This window comes from Poeciliopsis prolifica, unplaced genomic scaffold, assembly GCF_027474105.1.
Source record: "Poeciliopsis prolifica strain line A6 unplaced genomic scaffold, Auburn_PproV2 SCAFFOLD077, whole genome shotgun sequence".
Lineage (NCBI taxonomy): Eukaryota > Metazoa > Chordata > Actinopteri > Cyprinodontiformes > Poeciliidae > Poeciliopsis > Poeciliopsis prolifica.
The window spans coordinates 872,523-897,220 of NW_026562452.1; positions in this window are offsets into that span (position 1 = coordinate 872,523).

Consider the following 24,698-nt stretch of genomic DNA (forward strand, 5'->3'; position numbering starts at 1 on the left):
AAAAGCACATAGGTGGAAAATTGAGTGGAAGGAAAAAGTGTCTTGTAAAAAGCACACAAGCAACAGGGATGACTACAACAATGTCAGGATTTCATACACATAAAATGTGTAAACTTTATATGAGCACAAACATTTAATGCCCATTTTGCAAAAAAAAAATTTATATTTGTAACTGCAATATAAAAATGTATAATAAAATTATAGCAAAAAAGAAATAAAAGATTTGTCACAACCTTCAATATAATGTTATAATGTAATTGAATATAATCAGATCATTGAAGCTAATGATCTGTTATTTCCTGTTTGAGACATGTTCTCCATGTTTGTTTGTTTTTAGACATATTATTATTAATCTGATTTAGTTTTAGTTTAATTCCGAAAAATAACACGTCCTCTATCATAGTATTATGTTTCTGAAGATAACAGGCAGAGTGATTATTAAGATTGGTTATGTTTTGGGAAATTCAAACCAAACTTTTGACGCAAGTTCACACCAACTCCAGGTTGGTGTGAACCTGGAGTTCACACCAAATTTATGTCAGTTACATGTTTATATTTATAACGGTAATGCAACGTGGACATTTAAACTTTTACCAAAATCTGCAGATGGCTTTATTTCTGGTTCTTAGAGAGTGTTTATCCAACACTGTGGTAGATTCCAGCCACACCAGCAGGGACTGAAGGACAACAGTGTCCACAGCCACAGAGATCAGTAACAGGTCTTCTGCTGAAATATGTGCAAAGTGTCAATAGTCTGGAGTCTCTCAGTCCAACTGGAAGCCATTGAGCTACTAAAATAGAACTGGTGATTAGGACGCAGTCACCCCAGTCAGTGCCAATTCAGACGTCTTAGCAACCATGGGCACGGCAGTTTGATCTGCCTTGCTGTCATTGATTCACAAGGCTTCCAGCTGGAGCAAAGATCCCCATTGAAGCGTGTGATAGAAACCTCTCCATCTTGGCACATCCTGACTGGCTCAATCCCCTGCAGGCCATTAGGGATAGAATATGTTGTTTTCTATTTTTCCTCCCTCCCTCCAGAAGAAAAATACAGTCTGTCTTCATGCTATAACAGCCATTACTTAATTGTGCAGGATTTTCTGAGCAGAGTGTTGCTTTAATTAAGCAGCTAATTGCTATGTAGCTCTTGATTAGCTTTGGGGGATGGGAATGTTCAGACAGGCTGATATGTTGTGCACACTTCAGAATCATTTACAGAAATTGAAGCTAATTTCGCTCTCTGTCTATTGCTGCATTAATTTAATTTGGGTTGCTTTTAGCTCATTAACACTTCTAATTAATACGTTGACATCACTATTAAGATGTCTCTTTGAAACTGGTGTCTCCTGATAATCAGGATGGAGGAGGCTGACTGATGAAGTGAGAAACTGGCTGTGGAGACTGTAAAAAAACTGTCAGACTGAAGAGGAGGAAGACACCATCCTCATTTATAGACCCCTACCTAATATATTATGATAGTGGACACTAATAAGAGACTGTGGCAGGTGAGGTGACCTAATTGGAAATGAAAGGAATGCTGATTGTTTTAAAATTTGACTTGGCTTCTTGTATGTGTGCGTGCGTGCGTGTGCATGTGTGTGTGACACTCTTGGGAGTTGGGGAGGGGGCGGAGGAGCATCAGGGCCAGATGCCATACACAGCTGAAGATCACGCCTGAGTAACTGTGTGTTTGGGTTTGTCATTTTAATGAGCTGAATTTAGTGACTATGGGCTGGTAACGCCGTGTGAGAAGCCCAATCGCATTACCATCACTTTAACCAGCCTCCACTGCCTAGGACATATGAGGTGTGATTTTCTCCAAGTGTGATCTTAGAAGTAAAATACTTTGGCTTCTGAACTAGTTTAAAATAGTCCCCTGGATATTTTATTTTCACAGCAAAGGCTTCTTAAGAATATACATTTAAAAATCAAGCTGTTTTATTCTAAATATCAAACTGCAAAATGTCAGTAACTGTTTGGACATTTTTTCCCCATGAACATTTTCCCTGAGCAATATAACACCTCAGTGATTGACTTCCTCTCCCAGTGTCTTCTGTTTGCATCTATAAATTGAGAAATAGGCATTGACTAGAGGAGGATTTGGTTATTTGGAACTACAATCAATAGTGGACCTTGTTTTTTCTTGTGTGTGAAGAAGTGTCTTCTTTGCTGGGTATTCCTCAGGACAGGCCACACTGTAGGAAAGCCTTCTGTTTAGCACTTCATTAAAACTCCCTCTAATAGGAGCCACCAGGGAGACGCTCCCTGCATCATGTGTAAAAGCGATCAACATCTGCATCAATTAACCTCTTTATCCCCCAGGGGCCCATTAGGAAGAGAAACACCCTTTAAGGCTGCATATGGTTTTTAGCTCACAATAGAGTGTGAACAGATATAATTGCTTGTTTACTTTAATTTTTTTTCTTTCTATCTCTCCATGTATTCTAAGAATATTTTATTCTAATACTTTTGCCAAATTAAATAAAGCCTATACATCCAGATCCAGACAGATTTAGAAGTGACAATGTATAGCTTAATATGAAACAATAGTAAAGCTTAAAAATAGTACCTTAAGAAAAACAAATTATTTTAAGATATCCTAATTTGTGTTTAGGATTATCATGTGTGATTAATTGACTCATAGCTGCATTCCAACATTGTATGTTTATAAAAAGATTTCAAGAAGCTATACAAACCTGATATTACTTTACTTTATGTTCAGTGTTGCTAACTCTGCAATTGTGTCACTCAACGTTTGTCCAGGAGAAATACAAAATTTACTAAAAATGACATTTTTAATAATGCATTTGATATGAAATATGTTTTAAGGAAAACTCTTCAACAAGTAGGCCTCAGTTTGTCTGATTTTATGAATAGTGGTATGCCATATCTATTTTATCACTTTTCTTAAGTTAGCTGTCTAGATAGTTATGGAAGCATTCCAATCTTGTCAAAGGTTTTAAAATAATGTGCTTGATATTTATGGAGGGCTGTCTTGTCATTTAATAATGGGGTTTATTGATGTGTCTAAGTCATTTGATGAAGTTAACCACAGAAAGTGTTTTATTAAATTGATAAAATGGAGAGTTAATTTGGTTAATTTGATAGATTTATTGTAAGATGTAGAGTGAATGAAGGCAGTTTAGTGGCAACCTTTGGAGTTAGTAATGTTGACTAGGAAAAAAACTTTACTAAAGTAGTTAGCACTAGTTCGAGTTGTGATGGTTTACAGTATTTTCTTGATATATTTTCTTTACATGTTGTGAAAGATTAAATAAAATATCAGGCAAGACTAAAATGTATAAAAAATTTAATTTTTCTTCAGGTCTGTAGTATGGTAAAGTGAATATTCATTTAATCACAGATGACAGTGAATGATGGTGATGAGAGGCGGCAAACATCTTTTTACACAATTTTAGCTTCTGTTTAGTTGGAGTAAAAGAAAAAACACCAACTTTGTTTTGATTATTTTATATGCTTCTTTATGCTCCAGGGAGCTGAAACTGTAATGATGCCAAGAGAACCTTAAACAGGGTCAAATCAGATGTTTGTGAGTTTGAAAAGAAATCTATCTTTTGATGTTATACAACATCTGGATGGTTCTCTAATTGTTGTCTTTAATGCATTCAAAATTCTACTGTTTATTGTGCCTGCTATGTATCCAGATTTAGGTAACATTTTTCTTAATATAATATAGTATAATTTAGATTTCCAATATACCATATTTTTATACTGTTATTAGTCGTATTTATGCACTTATGGACTTAAGCCTGCTATTTAATTTGAGTGAAGTTGAACTGAATTAAATTAATGGCAAAACGGACTAACACTCAAACTGTTACTAGTTTCCAGCAACTTGAGTGATTTATTTTAATTGAAGGAATGCATTTAGCTTCATCACACTGCAGCAACAAAGGAAACACAACAACAACAAAAAATCCATTTTCTACATTTGAATTTAATGTGATCAAATGCGATGTTCCCTGACTTGCTGTCCGCACCTGCCAGAAGTGTTTATCCTTCAGTAAACAACGACAGCTGAGCCCATGATATGTTTAACAAACCCCAAACCAAATCAGCAGTAATAAAATCACTCATTTCGGTTAATGAGTATATTAACAGCAGAGGTAGTGTTTAAGCACAAACAAGAACAACAACATTAATAATTGCAACTCTCTAGTGGCTGGCTGATGTAAGCTTTAATAATTAACAAGTCTTTGTCTTTTCCCCGGGAGGCTCTTTTCCTATTATCCAACTAAGTTACAAACAAGTAATTACGCTGTCACTGAATGGTCACAACAGTTTACCTCAGAATATCCCCTGGTCCACATTTAATACCTACTTCAATCTGCACAGCATTTACAGCTTACCTGACAGATGCCTCAGTTAAAGGCGCAGGGTGGCATTTCAACTTATTTATTTCACGTTTTTTCTCTTCTCATTAGAGGATTAGTCCTCTTACCTCCTGTGTTTACATATTAGTGCTAATCCAATTGAGTCAACAAGGGCACTTAGTGCAGGGTATGAACTGAGTCTGCAGGACTTAAAATGGGAGGGGAGGGGATATTAATTTACTTCTTCAGATTTTAGGCTTCCAGGGAAAATAGTTTTGAACATCTGCTATGACAAATGAAGCATTGCAAGAGAGCAGGCTGTCAGTGAGACTCATCTACATGCAGTTGGAGTCAGCAGATGACCTGTAGAGGGAGCTCCTGGTTCTGAGTCAGTACATGAACTAACATGTCACAACTGTATAAATATAAACTGCTTGACTTTTTGGAGGCTTTAATAAATAACATTTAGAAGAGACATGCAGCGACTTTTTAATTTAATGCACACGAGAGTTTGTATGGTTCAGATTTGTATAAATGTAAAACAAGTGATTAGGAGAGGATATGTGTTTAGCTAAGGTTTCACATGTGATTTGATGCAGGGGGCACCAATTTCTGGTTAATGAGGATTCTGATCCCTTTGCTCCTCCCTGGTTTCCTCCTTCTACGCCATCATCTCCATAACATCAGTCATGATCTTTGACCTGAGGGCCATAGCCCGTGTCCGCTGAAACTAATTAGCCTTTGATCGCTGGTGAGTGCACACAACACGAGTCACACCCAAGAGGTGGGTATACCATGGGATCTGGTTGCTACACCGACAACGCAAAATACCCTTGTGTGGAAGTCAGACAATGTCTTTAACTAAGAGCCATAATTCTGCTTTCCACCAGGTCAGGAATACATTGAGAAACAGTGACATTTAGCCATTTAACAGAACATTTCAAGAATATCCTCATATGTCAGGCTCAATTAAAATGTCTTCTTCAACATTGGCTCATTATAGTGCCCGTATTTGTAAAGCAGAACCATTTATCTTCCCCTAATTAGTTATAGATCAATAAGACAATTGATTTTGTAGTATGTTTAGAGATTGAGTGGAGGAGTTAAAGAGTAAAAAATGCAATACAGCCTAGCCATATGGGCAGAAACATGGCCCCCAAGATTTCCCTATAGACTTTACACGCTCAACTCTAATGTGTGTCAAAATCATCTCATCAGGTATTGACAGTGGTGTGACAGATTATTGTACAGATGCAAACCACATCTTAAATATATTAGTCACTGGTATATCTTTTGTCCAGTAACTAATGCACAATGACAGCAAAAACACCACTGTGTAATACGGAGTAGATTTGTATTGCAAATACAACATATCTTAAAGTGCACAGGAGGAAAAAAAAAAGAAAATTATTCCTCAGGTGTGACTGACAAAATTATTTTTCAAAACAATATGGTAAGGTCACATGATAGAGGTAAAAATACTTTCTCTGTACTATAAGTGGTTAATTTCCCAGGACAGATATAAAGTCACGGGAAAGGCAGGTTGAAAAGAGTTAAATGAGTAAGAAAGTTCTGATTTAGTTTCAATTCATTTCAATTTATTTATATAGTGCCAATTCACAGCACCTCTCATCTCATGGGACTTTTTAAAAAGACAAGCTAAACTATTTTAATCTAATTATATATTCCAACTGATCCTCGAGAGGAATCACATTCAATTTATTATTAGGCTTTGTGTGAACTGATCTTTTGTTATTTTTTTTCTGAAATCCTCAACTCTTTCTTTGTATAATATACAAAATATTCTACAATTACACCTTTGAAAGAGGAATTTGAATTAAAACATTAAAATAAAGATTGAAACCTAACCATGACGTATGTCAAGTCAAGTTAATTTGTATAGAACATTTCGGCAACGAGGCAGGTTCAAACTGCTTTACATTATAAAAATATCATGTAGTCACAAATTTTGAAAAAACAACAATAAACATAAAATTTTGTCAAATATCATTAAAATTATCAATACACATCAAGTATGCTGATCAATGTTCCATTTAGTACTAATAAAAAGCATCACTAAGTAGGTGAAGTCTAAGCCTTGATTTAAGGGAACTAAATGTTTCAGCTGTTTTGCAGTTTTTCTAGTTTGTTCCATTTTTGTGATGCATAGAAGCTGAACGCTGTGTCTCTATGTTTGGTTCTGGTTCTGGATATGTAGGGCAGATTAGATCCAGAACACCTGAGTGATCAGAAAGAATATCTAAAGTGAATTTGATTATTTTTACAGAAATGTTCAAGAGTAATGCATGCGCAATCCAACTTCTGAACGGTTTACCACCAAGAAGTGTCAGGTTTCAAGTGTGGAAACTGCTCTGATTACAATGCTAATCAGAGCAGTGCTATCAAAAGAAATATTTTCGGGGTTCTATTTTTTTCTGAACTTGTTTTTATTTTTTTTTTGTCATGTTTTTTTTTGTACTGTAGAAACATGTTTTTTCAAATTCATGAGCTGGAAAAGACAGAATGATAAAATATTCTGCACGAGCAAACATTATGGTTCAACTTGTTTTACAGAGAGCTATGAAAAAACTGGCAGCTTGAACAAAAACCATAATAGACTCAAAGCTTCTTTACTCAGGTGCTGAACTGCTAATGTTTGCGTTTTGTTTTAGCATCACTCAGATTGCTAAAAAGTGTGTTCTTTCTTTTTCTTTTTCCTAACTCAAAGGAGCAGAAATAACACTAAATGAATGGGCTGTTGCACATGGTAGAACCAAGATGGTAAAGTAACACCCATTAAAACCCAATTTGCACCTTTAGGCAGTTCATTAATATAGCAAATGGTAAAATCACACCAATATAGTCCGTCTTCACCTTAGGGCACTATCTCTATTCATCAAAGTGCACACATTTTTCATTTTCGCTAACATTAGTCACCATTGTGAAGATAAGGAGCAGCACTTGGGAGACAATAGACACATGTAATGTCCTACAGTCACTGCCAGCCACCCTGAAAAGACCAATTTCTTGTCATTATAACAGCCTTTGGCTTCCACATAGGATTTTATGTCAAATATCTACTCAACACTCAAGCATGAATTGCTATTGACAGTTTATAAACATCGACAAGAAATTTCATTTTTTGCATTTTCATTTGCTGTAACTCTATATTCTGAGGTTCAGAAGCATCAGCTGACCACTCAGTCAGCTTTATGAAACTTTTGGTGATCTTTGGCTGGCATCCTCCAAGATGAAAACCCCATGTCAGCAACTATATCCCAAATATAAACACACACCCTAATGCCAAAATAAAAGATGCAGTTCTGTTCCCCACCAGCAGATGACCAATTCTGCATGCTTTCCCCAACGGACTGCCCTGTCTGGGTTCTCCATGAATTTCCCTTTCTTTTCATCACTCTCTGATGTCCAGCTGCTCCTGTCAACACCTTCTTACGGGAAGCAATTCATTGCAACATACTGGCAGCTGAGACCCCTGTGATGAACTTCAATCTGCCGTTTGCAGCGGGGGCTTCACCCTGAGTTGGGCTAATCAAGAGAAACACCCCCTTCCAAGAGGGAGGGCGTCTGCAGACAGATTGAGCCCAAGTTACCCCATAATTACCCTGCCACTGCCCCTCTTCCACAAGCTGCTGCATCTGAACAGACTCAGTAAAGGAACAGACACTTTGATGATTAGTTTCCAATCTGTTTAGTGGTGAACAACATCATCCAATGAGCTTCAGTTATGCTCATAAGCCACCACTTTTTCCTTTTTGTCCTAAAAACATTTTGAAAGGGTCAAAGCACTTGGCATTTTGTTATGCCTCCTACGGTAACACAGTGCAAATGTCTTTTGCCTCGGGTTTCGATTATTTCCAACTTGGCACAGTCCCTGGAGGGAAGTTCTCAGGGCTTTCTGAATTTTATTAAAGCCTCCACAGCTGATTACTTGGAGTGAGGTGCACAGGTTGGCGCATTTTAGGAGTGGAGTGGAGGCCTGACAGGGTCATGTTTAACATGTCCACAGGCAATCAATTCACCTTAACCCCTCCTGGTACTCCAGGCCTCTCCACCTAAGCTGTCCTTAATAACCAGGCAATGGTGAATTACTGATAAGGCACCAGGGTCTCTGACCTATATATCCCTCCTTGTATGTATTGGAAAAAAATATTTATAATGCGTAGAAATGGAAAAATTAAACAATCGTGCTGTGAATAGCTGTGAAATTCATTGCATTCTTCAGCTTTGTGTGGACAAGAAAAGAATTTGACTTGAGCTCCTGTGTTAAATCAAATCAGCATGTAACCAGATGTAGGGATATAAATACACAAGTACTGAATTAATAGTAATTTTAATTCTAATTTATTTTCAAAACTGATGATTAGTTTGTATTATTGTATTATCTTTGGGAAACCCATGTCACATTTCATGTCAGAAACACACTTCTTGTTTGAGGAAAGACAAGTTTAAATGTAAATCTGCCTGTCTAATCAGTACCAGTAATTTTGGGCTCGCTTGCAGATTTACAGTTTAAACAAAACAGGTTTATTGTAAGCCTGAAGTTTATTTTACAGTAAAAACCTTTTATATCTCAGTGGTTGCACTGCATTTCTCTTACATGTCAGCGACCTCTGTGTAAGTTTTTACTTAACAAGCATGCAAAAGGTTCTACATTTGCCCTCAGATGACAGTGACTAATTGCCCTGAGGATGCGAGCCGCTTGTTAGGCTAAGGAAGGATTCACTCGCTTCTCAGCTGGCTAAATTCATTATTTCTCCCTTTTCAATTCCCTCCACCTCATCTTACAAAGGTTAGATACCAGATATGAAGTTTTTTTTTTCTCTAATTGTCTTCTTCTCATTTTCCATGTGGATCTGTACTTCATTGGTTTCAAGAGAGAAGGACCTGAAGCAATTTAACTAAGCATTCATTTATGACAGCTTTTCCCCAATTTGAAGCATATTTGATATCAGAAAAGACTTTTTTTTTTTGCCAAGATTATGTTACCATCTGAATACACTCAGGAAGGGGTTGCACTCTCAGGTGTCTGTTTGGCTCTGCTTGATGTTGTGCTTTCCAGCTGTCTCCTTCTTAGGGTTCTTTTTGTTCCTTCGCCGAGTTACCTGTGCAGCTGCCGAGGTCACGGCTGTTTAGACAATTAGGAATGTTAGACAGAGGGGGTTAGTGAATCACACAGAACATCAATCTGGCTGGACATTGTGCTCTCACTTTACCACCCTGCTGTTTTGGTATTTATGCACACTGTTTACACGGAGCACACAGAGGGGGTCTGCCCAATCAATCCCATTATCTTTGTCAAACAGTCCCGATGCAGCTCCACCACACTCCTCTTTTAATGGTAAAAAAATTTACAGGAACTCTGTGTTTGTGTTATGATTATCTGCATTTACCCTCCTTCCTCAGAACCGCCGTAAGTCTCCAATACATATAGACTCTCAACTACCCTTTCTTGTGTTCAGCACCATTTCCTCCCACCTTCCCCCAACCTTTGACGCCCCTTTGCCTGTCCCTGGATAGGTTTCAGCATATAAATTTGAAAATGATTTGTCCTGCCCTCTTAATAATAGATGAGAGAGCAGAGTCAGGGTCCCTTCAATAAACTCCATCCGCGCTTTAATTAGTGAAAAAAAAAAAAAAAAACGTCAGGCCTGCTGAGGACTCTGGCTTTGGCTCCGTGTTAGTAATTAAAACTGAAACCACCAAAAGGAGAAGAGAGGAGAAGGCTCTATTTTTAACGGGCAGGCTGTTTGGTGCTGAGTGCCCGTATAAGGTTCTGCAATAAAGAGTGATAATGAAGGTGTGAGACCTCTGGGGGCTGACTGGGCGTTCGCTACAATGGCTGCTCTCACACCAGACTGAAATACAGGGAGCAATTAGAGGAGGCAGCGTATAGACTGGCCACCAGAGATTAGTTAACACCTCAGGAGCTCCGCTTCAGGACAGGCACATGCTTGTTTTCTTTCTCACTCTTTTGCTTTCAAGATAAGGCCGTAATGACGAGATTTATTTTATTCAATTGTCAACTTGGAGATAAAAGTACAAGTGGTCTTGTTGCTCGGTTGTGTTCGTATAGATAGGGTCATTGATCTTTTCAAGATGTGTAGTTTCGCTTTTGAATTATTCACGCACACATAAAATCTCTATCTTCTCTTTTTTTTCTGCACAAATGGACTTTAACACTATGACCAGTGCCGCTCGTGATGGAGGAGACCTTAAGCCCAAGAACCAATCAAGAGGACATTGTTAATAGAGGCCACATATAAGCCGTTAAGCCAGTATATGCATAATGTTATTTAATTGGAGTCATAAAAAGCCAATTAACCCCCTCCCCCGTGCTCTGTCTCTCCCACTCTCTTAATTCTCTGCCTCTTTCACTGTCAAATCACGGGGAACATGTGCGCATGTGAGACACAAATCTGAGTGTATGATTCTTTTGTATGGGTGGCACACTTTTATTTTAACGTAATTTTAAAAGCAGAGAGAAAGATAAGGAAGATGTCTCTAAAACTAGACTAAAACACGCCCCATTGAAATGTTCGTTCAGAGGTGAAGAGCTGCATATGATCCCTCTTTCTTTGCCTTCTTATTCTCTGCATATAAGGAATTTGACAGTATGTTTGCTCCCAGGAAAATAGCAACAGTGGGTCGCAATATTGGATCTGTCAGGCTTGGGCCATTTAAATTTCAATGCCAGTAAAGTGGAAGGAGAGGGGGGAGAAGCAGACACTGTTAAATATGATGCTTGAATGAAAATCTAAACCCTCCAATACCTCTAAGCAATGTAACTCAATGAGATGAATTAACTGTAAATGCCTCATTCTCTGTGTGAGTGTCTTCCAATTTAAAATCTCATTATTCATATAAGATCCTGAACAAGGTGACTCTTAGGATAGATCAAATAAGTGAAGATAATCTTACCGGACAGTTCTATGCAAATAGGAAATGTATTGAATCAACTAGGAGGAGAATGGGGAATCAAATAAGCTAATAAAGTAGAGTTAGGATGAAAACCGCCATGAATAATGTTTCCCCGCTATCTCAGCTCAGTGCTTATACTGCCTGTGAAGTTACAAAGTGTATTAATTCAAAGGATGCTGTCATTTAACGTGCATTCTCTTTAGTATTTTTTGAATGGTATTAACAGCCTGGTTCAATAAGCTTTTCTGCACCTTTAAATCAGCAAGCTGTTTAATCTGTTTCACCATAATCTTCGAATCATCGCTGCCACAACATCTTAATATTCATTCCTAAATTATAATACATTTCCTCTGAATAGTGGTGCAATTTACATCTCAAGTACAGGTAATAATAGTGCCTTTTACAGCACAGCTCAGTTTTCTCCAAACCAACCAAAGACAGTCTGACTACTAATAAATGTTTGTCGGAGAAGTCCGGATGACGAGGATTGATTACAGGCCAGCCTGTTCAGAGCTGCACAGGTCTGCACGAGTTCATCTATAATTCATAGTATAAATAATGTAACATTCATTACAGAGAAAATATGAACTTTTTTATGGTTTGTGTATTGTGGACATTTGGGATATAAAGCTAACATAGTCTGTGCTTTAATTTGTTCTTCACCCCAGGAATGAAACCCAATGACAAACGCAATGATATAATTATATAACAGCCTCGCCGACTGGCTGGAAGATAAAGGAACTCTGAAAAGGCTGCATGCACTGTTAAGAAGGAATATGTAGTATTTATTAACCTGTAGGATTAACCTTGTCCAGTAACTATACGTTAGAAGTCAGATTTGTTTACTTATTAGCTTTCGGTCATGTAATCTAAAGGAAGAACTGAGTGTTATTATAGCTGCTGTTGAAGCTTTGATTGCTGACTAACAGTTTGTACTCCAAGATTCCCTTTCCTCTTAGAGCTGAAACATTTACTAAGTAAGTCCTGAAAGGTTTTTCATTCACCCTTTTTATCCTTTTAATACATTTTCCAGATCCTCCAACACTCTACATGAAGACTCTTTTGAACATGAGTATCTTTCACTCTATGTTTGTGAAATGCCATGTAAATATCTGTGGAACATGCAGTTGTACAAATTGTAGTAAACATTGGTTAGAAGAAGATAGCAGTGTATGAAGAGGCTTTGGCATATGAAAGAGATCACAGACATTTTGTGCCAATTTCAGAGTAAAAAATCTGAAAAGCTCAAGATTTGCTTGAGCTTTTTAGATGAAATGAATGTTTGTAATCTTTTATGTTGTCCCGTAGCCTATGCTCTCTGTCAAATCTCTCAGAAAGAAAATTGCCAGGCCTTCAGCCAAAGCATAAAACAATTTTACTCATGTTTAAAGAATTGCAACAAAGTTTCACAATAGGGCTTCAACTTGGAGGGGAAATAGACTTGCTAGATGGAGCAAGTCTGTAAATCTGTTTAAATAAGGAATGATTTTTTTCTTTTCTACAATAATCAGGTCCATCTGGTTCATGGCACCTCATGCAGAGTTGTTACATGCAGCCATCTTCCCTCCCATAGTCCAGTTTCAACAACTCTGTTGTTGATATTGTTGCAACTTTACAGTGAAGCTGCAATGATATCGAAAAATATTTCTGCATAAAATTCTGAACTTCTATTTTTTAGTTTAGTAATCAACAAATAAAACAAGCCATTTGCATTTTAAATAAAGTGTATTTTTCCACATTGGAGCTTCCTGGCTGGCCATCCCGTTTGATTTGATGGGTTATTAAGCACTTCTGTCAATAAATAGCGTGGTTAATGCTGATTTCTGAACCCCCCGTCAATAAATGACCATGAAACCAGCACAAATTAACCTCCAAATGTCATGGGAAAAGCTGGTTCCACTATCATTACACTAATACTCAAAGGAAAGCCTGATGACAGACCTCTGGCAATATAAACACATTACAGGCACATGAGTTTGTGTTTGAAATTATATGTGAAAACCAAAGGGTGCATCATGTGATTAGGAGTGCTGGATTGACAAAAATCTTTTATTTATAGAATTATTATTGTCCTATTGGTGCTTGCCACTTTTTCTGACTCTCCTTTAAATCCTATTCTTAGAGCTGGGTTATAACTATACTTCTTGACATATCAATGTAGACTTAATCATTTGCAGAAGTCTTCACCTTATAAATGTTGAAAAAGGTTGTCATATTACAGCTGCAAACCTCAATGTGTTTGTTTCTATGACACTGAAACAAAAATAAGTAAATAATTGTGAAGTAGAAGGAAAACTTATCCCTCCACCCTCCTTTTTTTTACTAATAAAATACAAACCATATGACTTGTTTTGTATTCAAACTAATCTGGTACTTCTAAATAAAATCCGATGGGACAAGCAAACATCACGAATACCAAGGAACGTAGCAGTTGTGGAGATTTTGAAAGTGTTTAAAACGGCGGTAGGTTATAAAACATCATTCCAAGCTAGGGCAGCTTTAAGAGCAATGTTGAATTCATCATCCAAAAACCTAAAGAGTATGACATAAACTTACCAAATTGTTCTCATACACCGAAACAGGAACGCTTTATTTAAAAAAACAGTCAAGAGACCCATGCTACTCAGAGTCATATACTCTACAAGTCACCCCTTGCAAGACAGACATTGCTTAAAAAACAAAAATCAAGCAAAAAAAAAAAAAAAAAAACAGCAAAATATAGTGAAGTAAAAAAGAAAAATGATTCTACTTTTTGGCATCTATGCACAGTGATATGTGTTAAAAAACTTGATGATCGGTCATGATGTCAGGGATGCTTTTTGTGTGTAAGGAGGAGACAGTGGATCAGAGTTGATTGGACAAATGATGAAACTTAATAGGGCAGAATTCTGGAAAAAAGCCTGTTAAAGTTTGGATGGGAAAAATGCTAACCTTCAAGGAGGATGATGGCCCTTTAAATAAAGCCAAATGTACAGTATACATTTCTTACTGTCATAAGTAAAGAAAATTGAAAACCACCTACCATTTTTCTTCAACTTTCCAAAATAGACAATATTTTATTGGTCAATCAAATAAAAATAAATTAAAATATGCTGAAGCTTATGGTTGTAACACAACAAAATATATATAAGGACTACAGGGTGTGAATACTTTTGCAAGGGAATACTCATACCTACTCCTTGGATGTCTCTACCTCTCGCTAACGGTTTGTATATGTGCATATCTATATACATATACTTTGTCTGTTTAAAATAATTCCTCCTCGTGAAACATTTATTGTATTAAAATAAGACGTGGCACATTAGTGACATTGTAGAGAAACTTTCTGACACTTGCAAAATATTATCTTAGTCCATGTAAATCCAGGACTTCTAAGATCTATGTAATAAGATGTAAACGAGCTGTGATTTGTTGCAGCAGAATATAAATCACTACACAGATGAGGGAAAATGCTCTAAACTGAGGATTTGTCATTTCTAGTAATACAAATATTATAAATTCATAGTCCTCTAAGTTCTGCTTTTAATGATGCTTTGTATTCATGAAACATAGATTTCCAAGCACATATGATTATGCATGCTTTCGTGGAATATTCAGTAAAATAAAATCCATTAGACCAAAAACAAAAAAAGAGGGAGATGGAAAAACTCTGGTTTTAATGCAACAAATCATTTGCCATTAACCTCACCTGTTATTTTATGGAAAGCAGGGTCTACGCCCTTCTAATATGTCTAACAAAGACCAATCGGATTAGGATCAGATGGTAACATAAAATAACATTGACACTGTGACTCTCCATCCATTATCCATACTACTTTTTCCAACACATGTCTATAATTGGGGCTTTTATATTTTGCATTTTTGATGCTTCAGCTGTTCCCTATGTCAGCTCTGGCCACACAAACTGTGACGGCAGTGGGCAACAAACCCCCGCTGCCTGATGTGTAGGAAGTCAGTCTGTCATGACAGGTCAGTATCACGCGTGCTCATTCAGCTGCAGATGATACGGTAAGTTCCACAATCTGAGCCAACAAAGAGAAGAATTACATTCCTGTGTGTCCTGCAGGCACTCCAACTCTCTGTCTGTAATGTCCTTTTCACTGCCAATATCAACAGAAATGTCAACATCGGACGTCTGTCAGCACCCTGTGTCAGATAATCACAAGAAATGGGACTTGTTATGGATGGGTTTATAATGCTCTCATATGTACCTTGCTGGGCGTCAAGTAGTGCAAGAATATTGTCTGATAAGCCAGCACTGCTTACATGAATATGAGTTGCAACTTATTCAAAAACAAACATTGCAGTTCTTCCTTTAGATGAAGAAAAAAATATTGATTTGTTTGCCTTGACATTTGAAGGATATATTTTTGTGGTTGCTTTGAATGTTGACGGCTGGAATTTGGTAATAAGAATCAGTTCCCTCTTATCTCTGCACACAAAACTAACAGTTTATTTGCAGAGTAATTTGAAGTTTCCTGTCATATTAAATTTAAGATGCTTATGATAGTTGAGTTGTATTTTTTTATTATTTTTTCTTATTCTCATGCACATTAAGATAAAGAACAGCCAGCAACATTTTACATTATGGAAATTATCGTATTAATGTTTTCAGTTACAGTCCAGGCAGATGTGTTTCTTTGAGGAGTTTCCATGAAAAAGGGTTTCAGCAGTTGGAAGCACATTTTATTAATCTAATGGCTTGTAAAATGCACATACTGTCAACAGCAGATACATAACATGGTCAGAGATCTTTCGTCAGATGACCGGAAAATTTTGAACATGTATATTTGACCTTATCCTTCTATTGTTTTGTCCATCAGCTTTTCAAACTTTTTTGATTTATCCAAATGTAGCTTTGTAAAACACATCTTTACTGTTCTGCTCTTTTTTGAAGGATAGCACAGTGTTCTGCACAACATCCAACAACATTTCCTCAAGAAAAAGAGACACTATCTCTTCTCTTTCTCGTTTTTATATTTTAACAACTTTGAGAGGAATAACTGCTAATTTTATTTCTCTGAGTATTGGATGTTCTGATCTTATTTTTTTGCCATGGATGATATCTTTTTTTTCCCTCAGCATTGTATTGGAAATGAAGGCTAATTTCTCATTACAAGTAAGGGATATTGTTAATATTACAATAATATAATTTTTTGTTGCTAATCATTAGAACTTTAAAGGGCAAGTTTTTATTATGCTTTATTTGTTTCTAACTGAAGTTGTGTGTGCAGGAGAAACAGAATGTACAGAACGGTATGGGATGCTCGTTATTTTTCATTAAGAATGACTCCTACAGTCCCAAAAGAAGAGTATGACATCTGCGCTCTCACAGCTTGCTTGTTACCTCACAAATCAGCTTGCTAAAATAGCCTTGTTAACATTTTAAACCTACAGATTCATAAAAGGCGAATCCGGGGACTTTTGGACACCCTTGCGCCCCGTCACAAATAGTACACTCTTGATTTGCAATTCCAAATCTACAACATAAATAGGCCTTTACAGCACCAGCGTGAATCCAACTAAAAAAAAAAAAAAATCCCTGAATAGATTTTGAATTTTAAAAAGTAGATCAAATGAAAATCACACAAAGGCAGCAGCAAGTGGAATTGAAAGTGTGATACGGATGAGGGGGGTGTGTTGAAGGGGTACGGATGAAAACAGGATTAGACTCCACAGGCCTGGTTCCCACAGATTGCCTGAAATGGGGAACAGATTTAAAGCAGGTACTGTGTGTTGACAGGTTTGAGTTTTTTTTTTCTACACACAGGCATTTCCCTTTTCCTTTTTTCAGCATGTCTCACACATTTAACTAGACCCATGTCAAAACCTGTTTACATGTCATGAAAAGAAGCGGAACATGTTCAAATCGGGTAAGCTATTGAAGAAAAAAACTTGGATGATTTGACAGTTTGAGTCTCTTTAACGTTCACCACTTTGAGGAGGCTGATAAGTGATATGCATGTTTAGGATTTCCCTCTCACTGAGCTTTTTAAGCGATGTAATTGACGCTGATTAAAATTATGCGCCGAGAGTAAACTCCAGTCTTGTTTACATGTGTGACCCGCGCACAGTGGAGCGCCTCGGTCCAAAGGGCGCGTTGTCGCACCTTGATTTCTTCTTCCTGCAAAATCAAACACTCGCCGTATGCTTAAGCATTTTCCCTGTATGTCAGCAAGTTTTGGAGATTAAACTGTTTCATGTTTAATGGGATAAGAAGGAACATGAGCTTCTATCCAATCCTGGCCAAATTGAGTGTTTTTAATGCAATTTGTCAACTCCCTCTGCTAGTGGGATTTGTTCCATACTGTTAGATGTGGAGTCAATTACATAGTATCACGAAAGAGCATTTTGCTTGAGAGATTGCCTGTCTGGCAATATTAAAGCTACTTAGTATACAGTGTGTTTAGCTAGAATGAACAAAGTGTGGTTAAAATGTTTTTAAATTTCTACTTTTTTTTTCATAAAGCTTGCCATTAAAAAACGATTTACTTCTTGTATCAGTGAGCATTAACATGGATAATATATGTGACAGTAAAATATGAATAGCCTGTCCCAAACATTCACTTAAGTAAGAATATGACTGTGAAACGTCCGGCATGATTAATTACAAACACCAAGCATTACAAATGACTCACCAGTTAATGTTAACAAATATTCTCCCTTAAGGGCCTCTGCTAATAATTTAATATTCTTCACAAATATTATTCTATCCACCTGCTCTGTGCACTCCTATTTTTTCCCCCTTTTCTCCCCCGTTTTGTGATCATACATAATTTAGTCCCCAGCCACATCTAATAAATGATGTTGACACATGCTCTTGCAGAGAGCGCTGCCTGGAAGTGTTGGTTGATAAGCCTCTTTGCATTCCTTCTGGATCCAATTTTTGCCCTATCAGTACAGGAGTGTGTGGCCCCACTCACACAGGTCCACCAGACCCCCTATATGTCCCGGGGATTCTGATTTGTGAAAACCCCTTAGAGGGGGTGAAGAGATTTTTTTTTGTAAAATTCTCATTTGTCACCAATAGCAATATTTTCTCAGTGCTCCTTTTTTATTAGTATTTATGCTCACTTGCATAGAGATTTTAATATCAAATTTTTCTGCTCTTCTGATTTTTTTTATTTTTTTGTTCATGTCAACTAAGATTTATTTTTTATATACTATATATATATATTTAGAACTATTGTTCTTTATAGTCTATGCAAAAGAGCATCAACTATATTGTTTTAAAAGTATGTGCGTGGGGGGTAGAGGTGGAAACGGCTGTGGGTGGGGGTCATGAGCAGAAACTCACTCCCACGTCACAGTGAGAATGCAGTGAACAAACTGCCTCCACACAGCCACCAGAATGCGGAGATGGATTAAAAATTAAAATTGCTTTAAGCGTTTATATCCAAATATTTGTCCACTTTCAGCCTGAAATGAATTCCTACAGTTCCAACTTGGAGCTGCCGCCCCCGCCTGTTTTTCCTCTTCTTCTTCATCTGAACACTTTTGAGAGAGAATCAATTAGATCAATTCCCTTCCACCAATTGTTTGGTTTATATATTATTTTGCTGACCACACCTTAAGGATTAATATTTGATTAGCCTTCAGGAAGGGTTGGAAAGTACTTATTAACCTTATTTGTCAATCTGTCAGTGCCACTGTGTGAGTTTCGCCTTGCCTTCCGGGCTGCAGGGGGGGGAAGGGATCCTTTAGGGGAATATCATCTTTTCCAATTGCTGCTCTCCTCTGGATGTTTTATCGTAATTATCCATTTTAGGTTGCTGCCACAAGCATGACAGTCACTTTTTGCATTTTTCCGACATTTGTTAATTGATAATCTGATACCTCCTCCCAGACTTTATGAGGACTAAAAGCTATTTAGCTGCTCTACTTATTTATGTATTTATTTATTACAATTTACCCAATTATGCCAACTGTTTTTCTTGAATTAGAAGATAGGTCTGGGGGTTTATGTTTTTATGTGTTTGAAAAGAAAATATAGAGAAAGTTGCCATTTGGGTCATTCTCATTACCTTCCATAAAAAAAAGAAGAAAAAAAATATCCATCTTCTAACATTAAAATTGACAAATAAACTTCCCCACTGTAAGCAGTTCTTTTTTATATTACTAAAAGCTGGAACATTTTAATTAAGTCTCCACCACAATGCTGAAATTGACTTTATGTATAATTGTTCATTATACGTCTTGTTTTCAACAGTGGGGAAATTAAGGGGCGTCAAATGAATGAATCTCAGACATGATTAGTCCTCTTCATCCCAAATGGATAATTTTCTTTTAATGCCCAGCACGAGCTTTGATGCAAAGTGAAATTGATACTAGATGCATGAGAACATTTAATGAATTGCCAATTTTGTTCTCAAAATCCGGCTAACGGAGGTTCTATGGGGAAATTTAAAATCAGGATATGCTTTGAACGTTCGACTTTTGGAATGATAGCATCCTGTTGGTTTTTTTATTGACAATATAAACATATTTTTGTGTATTTGATGTGCGTTGTTTGAAGACAAGTGCACACAGGTCGGTCTCTGCTTTTTTGAGTCTGCTTTTCTCTGAGTGAATCTCATCTTCAAGCACACTGGAGGCCTCGCAGATCCGTCTCCTCAACCTCTGTGTTATCTGTGATGATACGCCCCCACGCTACCGAGCTCAGTCAAAGACCATCCCATGGTTTGCAGTGTTAATTACAGATCTTTTGATGTGATAGAACACAGCCCTGTAGAGATTGATTACTCTTTGAGCTAAGTTGTCTTCCAATTACTTAGACAATTAGCCAACTAATTAAAATACTTACCCTGCACATAGAAAAAGGAAGAGGAGTACCGCTGTGAGGATCTCCCTTGATATATGAGCTGCCAGTGATTCTCAGAGTGTCTCGACTGAAGAGGAGAAGGCCTGGTGTGATGGCTGAAGCTTGGGAGAAAAAAAAAAGGCCTGAATCCTGCACAGAAGACTGGAAGAATAATGTGGATTGAGTATTTGGAGGCGTTCATCACTTCTTGTTGATTGAGGATAAGAATGTTTGACAATCAATCATTTCAGAGATGCTTTGACTGCCTGACAAATAACAGACTCTCAACGGCGAGCTCAAATATTGAAAATTTAAATAGCTTTTGGTTCCACTCAGCATTTGGCTTGTTATCTGAGTGGTATTTGAATGGAAAAGCTTAAAAAAGTGGAGTAGATGTTCAGCTTGAAGTTTTCTCAGACAAATAATTATTCACTAGACTTGAATCCACTGTATATTGTGATATTTACATTCAAATCGTCTAGTTCGTTTGAAAATGTCAGATTGGGGCTAAATGAATCATCCTTAGATAACAAAACAAAATATATTTTTTAAAAAACCCTGGAGGCATAAAAAATTATTGTAATGTCTGATAGAAAATGGGTACTTTTTAATTTTTCTTATCAAAATATTGAATTTGGTGCTCATTCAGCTTCAAACAGGAACTATGTTTGTTCTTCTTAAGTCCCAGGTGTCCAAGAAAACAACAGTCCCTGTGGGTCTGTGTGAAAACTTTTACAGAGACGAGGCTGTATGAGATGGCACTTTTTGTCTAAATGTCTTTGTTGTCAGGGGAAATGAGAAATCAGCTTGTTTGCTTTAGATTTATCTGTTGGATCATTTCAGATAACATTCTGGCAATTCATGGAAACACCAAGTTTATCCTGTCCCATTTTAATGTTCAGCAAAGAATAAATACAAAATGCAACTTCATTTGGTTTTATTTATTAAAGCTCCAGTATATAACTTTTATAAAACAATACATTTTTTACATGTTTGTCCCCATGTCGTGACAGCATAATATAAGACACATACAGTAGCCGAGCTCCTACTGCCATCTGCAGAAATAAACCCTGCTGTCAAAAACAACCAATCAGAACTGGAGGAGCACATTAGTGCTGTCAATCAACATGGTATAAAGTTTGATAATTATTTCAAAACATTTTCGTAAATCTAAAAAAAAAAAAAAAAAAAGTCAGCACAGCATGGACACAAGTGAGGCCTACACATATTCTTTAGCTTTCTTCTCAAAGTTAGTGGGAGTGGCTTATATTCTGGTTCACTTAATAGTCCATAGATTATATGGTGAATAATTCCTGGAAAAGAAGTCTCAACCAAATGAACACTAATTTCAAAAACCTAAAATTTATGTTTAGGAAGAAGAGAAAAACTAAATGATTTTCTTTGTTTAGTTTTTGAGGCCTATGACTCACTAAGGGCTGACTGAGGCTTATTGTCACGTTCCCTCAGCCCCAGCTGGGCAGCTCCATTATTGTCCCTCTATTGTAATGTTAATGCAGTGTTATCTGTGCAGAGGACAAATATGCACTGGACAATGGGGGTGCTGACATGCATTTAATTTATGCATCCATAATTAGTTTTGATGATGTCGATAATTATGTTGTACTTTTGATGTGCTTTTTTTTTTTCCTGTGCAAACCGCAGAAGCACCTTATAACTTTCCCTTTTTCTGATCAACTATGCAAATATGCTACAATTTTTCAAACTGAAAAGTTAGTTTGAAACAGTTGTTAGATTGGTAAAACTATTTTAGTGCATCATTGAAAGTCTATTCAATCCAACATCCAAAAGCACACAATTTCATATAAACTTTAGTTGGATGATTTTGTGTTGGCCATTTTTACATTTTAGAATAATCTTAAATTTTTATTTACTCATTAAAAAATAAAAAATAAAAAAAGAAAATAAATCACAAAAATATAAATTTAAGGTTTTTGTGATTGATATATGAAATCCATTATTGAGTCTTTGGTACTTGTTTACAACTAAGAGGAGTAGGGAGCTTTCTGTGAGATCACTTCACACACACACAACATAAATCTGTACTTTTCAACCTCAAACAGCATCATCTTATTTATCCTTATGTTGTAAAATTTTAGTTAAAATAAATAAAAAGTCCTTTATTTCACATTGCATCAAAAAGACTTTATCCTAAGTGAAAAAGTATTCAAGTTGATTGAATATACCTAAAAATTTTTAATCTGTCAAAGCATTCAGTCCAGTTTTCTGTTTTCTTCTTTCTTCCTGCTGTCTGTTTCCAACTCAAACAGCGTGCCCTATTGAAGTTGCTGGTGCAGGATCTAAAGCCCCCCTGTGATTAGAAGGTCAGCATGTCTGGGAGATCAAACCCTCCTTCCTCATCCTCTAATCACAGACTATATAAAACAATCTTAGCACCATTTAACCTGCAAAGGGCTCTTGATATGGCTTGGCATGCTCTGTCTCTATTAATCAATCAGCTTCATGCCTTCATGAAATCTGGGATGCAAATGTGGGTTATTGCTGTTGGTCCTTTCTCTGGGGAACTTCTTTTTTTTTTTTTTGCTTGAAAGATTCAACTATCTGGTGATAAATTTTCTCTTCTTACATATAGCTCAAGCTGGTGGCTGTAACTGTAATCAGTGGCAGAGGGACATTACTCAGTTTTTATGAAGCTGGAAATATTAGAGATCTTTGATTATTTTATTGGTAATGGTCATTTAAATGTAACAAATGGCATTACATTCTGACAAATTTTACAATAATCTTAATTTAGCCTCATTAGATGGCAACACTTATGATAATATAGGCATAACTGAGGCAGATCTAACTCTGCGTGCTATTTTCTGTGGATAATTTTCTGGATTATAATATTTTAAACTGATTTCAGATTCTTTAAAATGCAGATTGGGATCTGTGAATATACAAAACAGTGATTCTTAGTTTTTTCTAGATTTTTTGGGGGAATGATCTTGTCTCGTTGTCATTAACCGAGTATCAGTTCTCTTGTCGTACCTTAACCTGGGTGTATTGTTCCACCACTGGTGTCCTGTGACACTTGACCTTTTTTGGAACAGACCAAAACTCAAAAGAAAGGCAAGTTTGGTGAACATTTACCTATATCCTTGTTGTCTTTAGCTGACAATATGGGTATATGTAGTATAAACTTAACAGTTTTCTTTGTCTGTGTGAAGATTGGTTCTTGGGTAGCTTTGTTTAGAGGAACAGCATCCTCCTTGAATCAGTGACTATTTTACTGTGGCTGACCACATAATGTCCCTTCCTGCTGCTGTATATGATCTGGGAGCTGTGTCAAATGGCTGCTCCATCGTCTCAGGCTGGCTGGACTGCTGATGAGAGCAACATAAACTACCACGCAATATCCCATCATCTCTGGCCACTTAGTTCCTATCATTGTCAGAGGTTATTTTGCTCTTATGAGGGGTAGAAGGTTTTTAGTGTCAGTAGTGGATGATTAATGACTTGCTGTGGCTCCCTCCCTCTGAAAAGTGCATATTATTCGTGTAGAATAAGATTTTCTCCTACCTGGGACCCTCTTATCAGACCCCTGTATGCCAGGAGAGGAATTTATAATTCCATAGAGACCTTTGTCCCCTTGAACTTAACACATTTGTTCTTCTGACTCAAAAAAAAAATGTAATTGATTTTCAAGTGGAAAGTCACATTTACATCTGTCTGTTCCCTCGTGATTAATCAAATCTAATTAGCAACACAAGTGGGGACATAACGTGTTTGGAATCAGAAGGTAGTAATATTGTTGGCTGGTGATACCAGTAGGATACATTCACAAGCCATTTACTAGACATACCTATTCCACAGTTTGTTGACACAAATAGAAAATCAGCCAATGACAGAAACATGTGACCTGCCGAAATTCAAACTGAGTCCTAGAATTTGGAAGAACATAAATTGAAATAACTTTGAAAGTGGCATGGTTGTGTTTGAATGGCTTGAGATGACAAAATTTTCAAAAAGTCACTGTTGATCAGATAAGGTCAGGAAAGGTCAGATAAGAATGAGCCGACAGGTTCAAGATGATAGAATTGCAACAGAAGCTCATTAACTCACTTTTTATATTCAAAGGAACTAGAATACAAAGTCTTAATGCACAATTCATCAAGCCTGGAAATAGATTGACTACAACAGCATATGACCACAGGGACAGCAAGTCCTTCAATCTGAACAAACTAAGGGTATGATTTGCATAGTTTCATACACCACTTTTCATCCTCTGACTAGATTTTCTCGTAACACACAGGCTCTGGCACGACACTACACATTAGATTCACAAAAGCGGGAGTCTCGTTGTCTCGTTGTCATATACCAGATGACCAGTGGGTCACGCTGGTATATGATACAAGCTAGTTTGGCAGTGAACAAAAAGCTAATCGAGTAAGATTGCTGTTTCACTCTTTCATTTATTTTCTGTGCCTCCGTGTACAGTACTTTTTTGTGAGTAAAAGATTTTAGTTTGTATTTCTTTTCTCACTCATAAGATTCTTGTCAAATTGCTGGTATACATTGTTTGGACTGTCTGAGTCATAGTCATAGGGAATCTCGAGCAGTCTGCTCGGTCCAGTTGACTTTGCCATGTTCTAATTGCTATA